This window comes from Gavialis gangeticus, unplaced genomic scaffold (assembly GCF_001723915.1).
Source record: "Gavialis gangeticus isolate Ggan-Ray unplaced genomic scaffold, GavGan_comp1, whole genome shotgun sequence".
Taxonomy (NCBI): Eukaryota; Metazoa; Chordata; order Crocodylia; family Gavialidae; genus Gavialis; species Gavialis gangeticus.
The window spans coordinates 831,219-836,960 of NW_017728994.1; the positions used below are offsets into that span (position 1 = coordinate 831,219).

The 5,742-nt window shown below is 47.0% G+C and overlaps 1 long non-coding RNA gene across 1 annotated transcript; it reads right to left on the bottom strand.

Annotated features, from left to right (window-relative positions):
- Window positions 1-466: 466 nt before the first annotated feature.
- Window positions 467-1,262, bottom strand: LOC109287286. The gene is made up of 2 exons (XR_002094815.1): window positions 1,026-1,262; window positions 467-608 (listed from the first exon to the last, which is right to left on the bottom strand). It is a non-coding gene; the product is annotated as an uncharacterized LOC109287286 (long non-coding RNA).
- Between the last annotated feature and the right edge of the window lie 4,480 nt (window positions 1,263-5,742).

Consider the following 5,742-nt stretch of genomic DNA (forward strand, 5'->3'; position numbering starts at 1 on the left):
GTTCCTTTATATCTTGTCCTATGCTAATCTGTTGGCTTTAGAGCCACTTATAATCTTACCCTACAGCTGTTACCCTATGGGGTTAAAAGGTGTTAGAAATTATCATAAAAGATTACTGCCTAAATTTGGGTTTATCCAATAAGCAAATCACACCACATCACTTTGGAGTCTGAGATTAGAATTTTCTCTGCCCCTTGTGGTCAGGTTTGTCATTTTTACTGACCTTTAAGAAAGAACTGTTAGGTCAGCTAAAGTTTGCAGTTTTGTTTTCTAGTTCTGCTTCTTGGGCCCCATGTTAGTCTTATGATTGGTATAGACAGTTAATTTTAACATTACGGTTATACTTATGACAGACAGGATATGTCTGCAGGAAACAATCTTGCAAGCTTTGCTTTAGCTAATATGAACTATTATGTCATTGCTAGATGCTCTCAAGAAGCAATTTTTTTTTGCTATAATTTGCTTATTAACCCCTTTAGTTCTGGCCATCACAATCCACCCCTTGCTTCTTGGAGCATCTGCAATTGTTTTACAAATATGACTCTTGCCAGGCAGCATATGTAACATTAGTACAAGCAACACCATTTATTTTGGCATAAACACGAGGACTGTTGGAGTAATTTAATTGGGCTTCTGACCTATTTGACTCGAAAAACAGACAGAAACCAGAAGGCTGATACTGCTTATTTCAGTTAAATGTTCTGAGATAAGAAATCTTGCATGCCATGGTCTGTCTTGATATATTGTCCTGTGCACAAATATTTTGTTTAAGTAAACTTCCTAAATGTCTGTGTAATTTACTATTGTTTTGTTTCTCCAAGGTTGTATTTTTTTCCTCCTTCTCTGTCTTAAGTATAAATATGCTTGTAAACTTAGAGAGTGTGAGAAATCCTTTGAAACAGACAAGTGGGTGATTCCTCTTGCTGTATGGAATTCTCCCTGTGATCACAGTATAGCCCTAAATAAAGAAAAGCTGGCTCTGTCAGTTCTGATTCAACCACAATGCGAAGTTTGATTTCTTCCACAGGACCAATTTTATAACAACAACATCTAAGGATTATATTGAGCAATATTTGTCCTACAGTTAAACCTATTACTAGTGCAAACCAAGGAAAGGGAGCACCTTTAGTGAAGGTATACATTTGTACAGTACAGGCTACTTCATACCACTTACATGATGGGGGAATGTTAGTAGCACATTTAATAATTTGCCCTCCCTCTTGGTCTATGAGGGCAAGTTGTTTACCTTTCCTGGAGTCTTCAAGCAATTTTTTTATGTAGGCTGCTACCTCATTCCACCCTTCTAGGTGGGGCATGTCTACATTTTGAACCCAGGATTTTGGAAGACTTAGGTTGAGGGTGAACCTTCCTAGTTGGGTCTTTGGCCACATTAAAGTAGCTTCCTGGCTGTGGACATTTAAAGTATCTGATGCTCCTTGAAAAACTTGAGCTTCTGCACAGCAGCTGGTGCAGGAGGTCCAAAATGTACTGTTGGGATAGTACAAGTGGCCAGAACCTTCCCAACAAGCTTGGTGAACTAGGGTAATATAGGGAATCTTTGGTAGGGGTGTTGTACAAAACATGTTGGGGGGACTATTGGGCCAGCCCCTTCATAAAGTTCCCAAGCCTATTAGAATGCCATACACAGGGTACACCAGGGATTGAGCTAAATACTTGGGGCCTTCCGGGGTTATAATTTCCCAAAATGGGATGATGTAAATCTCAGTCTGACATACATCCTCCCCCTAGTCCTGTTGTTAAAAGCAAGTGGACCATGTGCCATTTGCTACCCCATGTACAACAAAAAAACATTTTGTCTTGCTACACCCCTCCCATCGTGTGCTCCATGTGTCTCGGTAAACTAACCATTGGGTCAAAACTGGGGGTAGTCCATGGCGCTCTAAGCCAGCAGGCCATTCTTTGTGTCTGAGATCTCTCATCACCTGGGAGAAGTGAAAGTTAAGTGAAAGCTGCACTTGGGCACACGCAGTGCTCCAGGTTTGATTAGCATCAGCTTGAAAGGCTGCATGCATTACAATCATAACCCCTTTAGTGATCAAACCTATGGTTTGTTGTATATCCATGATTCCTTGGGTGTTTTTCTGAGATTTATCTATGTTCCAAACTCCCATGGCCAAATTAAGCCCCTTCCATACGTGGTCTAGGATACCTCTTTTCTTTTGGGTGCTTGGAGGCTGTTGGGCTGCAGGTTGGAAAATGGTTGGCCAAGCCCAGCGCAACATATTCTCTGCCAACCAGGCACTGGCAAAGCAGTTGGGGACTGCTGTTCTGATAAACCATTGCTCAGGGTTAAAGGTGATACGGGCATTTAACAAGGAGACATTAAGGAGAACTGGAGCTCTGGTCTGGGACCTCCACCATGGGGTGACATTAGACAAGCGAGGCAGCAGGTACACCTGTGGTGGCTCCTTTCTGATTAACATTGTGCATCCCTGCTTAATGCAAAAAATGGACAGGGGGTCTCCCGTTTGAGTGCTTAACCATTTCCCTTCTTGTCTCTGGGATTGGTAAACTTCCCAATGGGGTTGGTCTATCTGCTGGAGTGAATCTCCATCTGTGTACTTGAACACACACTGTCCAGGTACCACTATGGCATGGATATCTTGCAAAAATGATTCTGGCATGGTGCCCCCCATGGGATCAGCCAGTTCTTCTGGGTTGACTAGGGCTGTGCCCTGCAGACTTTCCCAGACTGTTTGGTGATATGCGGCTATTGTATATTCAGTTCTGTGAATGTGCCCCCCTTCATCCATATGGCGGAACCACAAAATATCCAGAACATGGGATGTGTTGGCTTCCCATTCCATGGACCACCACTTGACAGCATAAGAGCCATTTTTAAACCACCATAGTACCTTGCTATACCTGGAAGACCAGTGTATTTGGTGAGCTGTACACCATTGTGCCAAAGTATCATCGGGCAGGGGAACCGCTGGAGCTATCGTTTCCCATGGAGGTGGGATCAGAGGTTTTGGTCACCTTTTTGGGCTCTGGGTGGTTGTAGAATTTAGAGCTGCAGGTGGGGTTGCAGTAGTGGTCACATTGGGACCTGGGGTGGGCAACATAACTTCAGGCAGAATGTAACAGCACCAGGGCCATTGGAAGAAACCACAACAATCTCCCCCTGTCCCACACTCATTTTTCCTGATCCTGGCATATGGGAGGAAACTGAGCAACCACCCTGCCCCACAGTAACATTGACAGATTTCCCCTTGCCAGTCCACAATCCACCACCAGTGACTGAAAGGCCAGTTTTGCACTTCTTCAATTGCAGCTGGGTGCTCCTAGTATCCCAGCATGTCTGAGGCCTTGGCAGTGGGTGGAATCTGGGGTGTGGGAGCATGGAAATGCTCCACATTAGTCATACAATAGCAAACAACTAGCAGTCCCATCATGATAGCGTTCCACCCCTTCATTGCTGGATGAGGGTGGCGGCATTGCTCTGGAGCAGGGTGATGAATCCAGAGTGCCCTGAGGCTGATACAGCTGTGCCCACGGATGGACTCAATCTGCAAAAACAAGGAAAAATGGAGTCTGGCTCCCATTAGATGGATCTGACCTCGACACCCACCATGAGTTATGTGTGTCCTGTGCCATTAGCACCCCTTCCCATTTGTCTCCCTGTGGATGCGTAACTGCTACCTGGTCTCCTGCCTGGAGTTTCCCTCAGCCACCCCTTGGCTGTTCCACTGCCGGCTCGCAGGTCCTGCTTTGACCAAAGGCTTGCTGCATAGGGCTTCCTCTGGCATGGGGCCGATTGTTGGCCCAGTTGACTGAGCGATCCAGGTACAGGTCCCAGTCCTTGAAGGCCGAACCAGCAGCCATTTGCAGGTTGGACTTTAAGATACAGTTGGCTCGTTCTACTAGTCCATGAGATTGCGGGTGATAGGGAATGTGATAGGTCCACAGCTCTATGGGAGGTGGGTAGATGGCCAACAGGTTTTCCAGTGCTGCACAGGTGTCCTGTGCAGTGGCCATGGTGGAGGCCCGGGCAAACACTATTCCGGTGGCTGCTTCCACTGCTACAAACACATACTGTCACTTTCTGGGGGTGTGGGGAAGTTGGCCTATAAAGTCGCATTGCCAAACTTGCCATATTATCTTTCCATCATGTAACGACAAAGGGGTAGTTGAGGCAGAGTTAGTCGGACCTTGACCTCCTGGCAGGTGATGCAGGAGTTGACCAATTCCTGTGCTTTCCTTTTAGTTAGGTGAATGCCCCAGTTGGCTCCTAGGCGAGAAGTACTATCACTTCCAGGGTGCCCATGCTGCTGATACAGCTATTCTGCGGCTAGCATTCCAGGGGTCTGCTTGAGGGAGGGGCTGGGCACCTTCTGTAGGGGTGGCTGAGCCTCTGCTTCAGCAACAAGGGCTTCTGTGCTGTCTTTGGCTAGCTCATCTATTTGCCTGTTCCACTTTGCTTCAGGGCCTTCAGTTCTCTTGCTCCCATGCACTGCACTAACATGTCGTATGTGTAAGGGAAGGCATCCCTTTCCCACAAAGCCTCCCACTCCTCACAGCTCCAAATCTCTCTGCCTCACTTTTTGAAGTTTTCCTTTTTCCACAGGGGTAGCCACTTGGTGCAACCCTCTACTACCATCCATGAATTGCAGTAGATATAAATGGGTTTTGTATAGCCTGACCTTAGTTACAGTTCATAGTTGGCCACGTCATCTACAGTGGCCAGCTCAGCATACTGTGCACTTTGTCCGTTTCCCTCCATTACAAGCTTCTTACCATCTTGAACCCATATGGCAGCACTCCTTCAGGTGCAACCCTTGGCTGAGCTGTCGGTAAACCAAACTTTTACATCTTCTGATGTTTCCATGTCAGGAGAGAAGGGAGGTGCTTCTTTGATGGGAGATGGTTCCTCAGAGCTGGCTGCATTTGCTTATATGTTAACCATGCTTTCTGTGACTTTTTCCACTAGTGCTGGACGTCCCTTTGGGGTTACCCACTAAGCCTGACTTAAAATATAATAGATCCATTTTTGCGCTGTTGTTTCTTGGGCTTTCCCTCTGGGTGGGAGGTGTCGATCAGATAATGCCATTCCCAGGATGGGTACCGGGATGGTTATGACAGTGAGTAACTCTCCTCTCAGGGACTCTGTGGCTTCTAAAGCTGTGGCTGCCGCCCACAGCATTTGTTGTAGCAGGGTGTATTGGGCTTCAGCCCCTTTCCAGCCTCAGCTCCAAAACCCAAGGGGCTTTCCCTCTGCCTTAGGTGTATCCGTCTGCCATAAGATCCAGTGGGGCCCCCTGTTGGACATGTTTACATGGAGCCAGGGATCCCCTTCTGGGTGTTGTGCTGCTAGGGAGGTGTGCATGGTTACCACCCCCTTGAGGGCCTGCATGGCATGTTCGTTTTCAGGGCCCCATTAGTAACTTCAGTAACTTCAGTACCAGAAGTTAAGTGTTTCCAGCTGGGCTTGCAGTTCTTTTACGTTGTTGAGGGCAGGGGTATCTACCAGGCTCTGCAGCTCTTTAGCTGGTATGGTGGGTCCACCTTGTTGCCATTAGATTCCCAGGAATTCGCACTGGGGCTCAACTTCTTGGATCTTTTTGCTGGACAGTGTGAACCCAAATGCCTGCACTTTCTCATTTAGGGATTTGAAAGCACAAATGGTTAATACCTGGTCCTGGCCCCCCACCATGACGTCGTCGACATACTGCCAGACATGCACCTTTGGGTGACTCAATTGGACTTCATGGACCATGACTG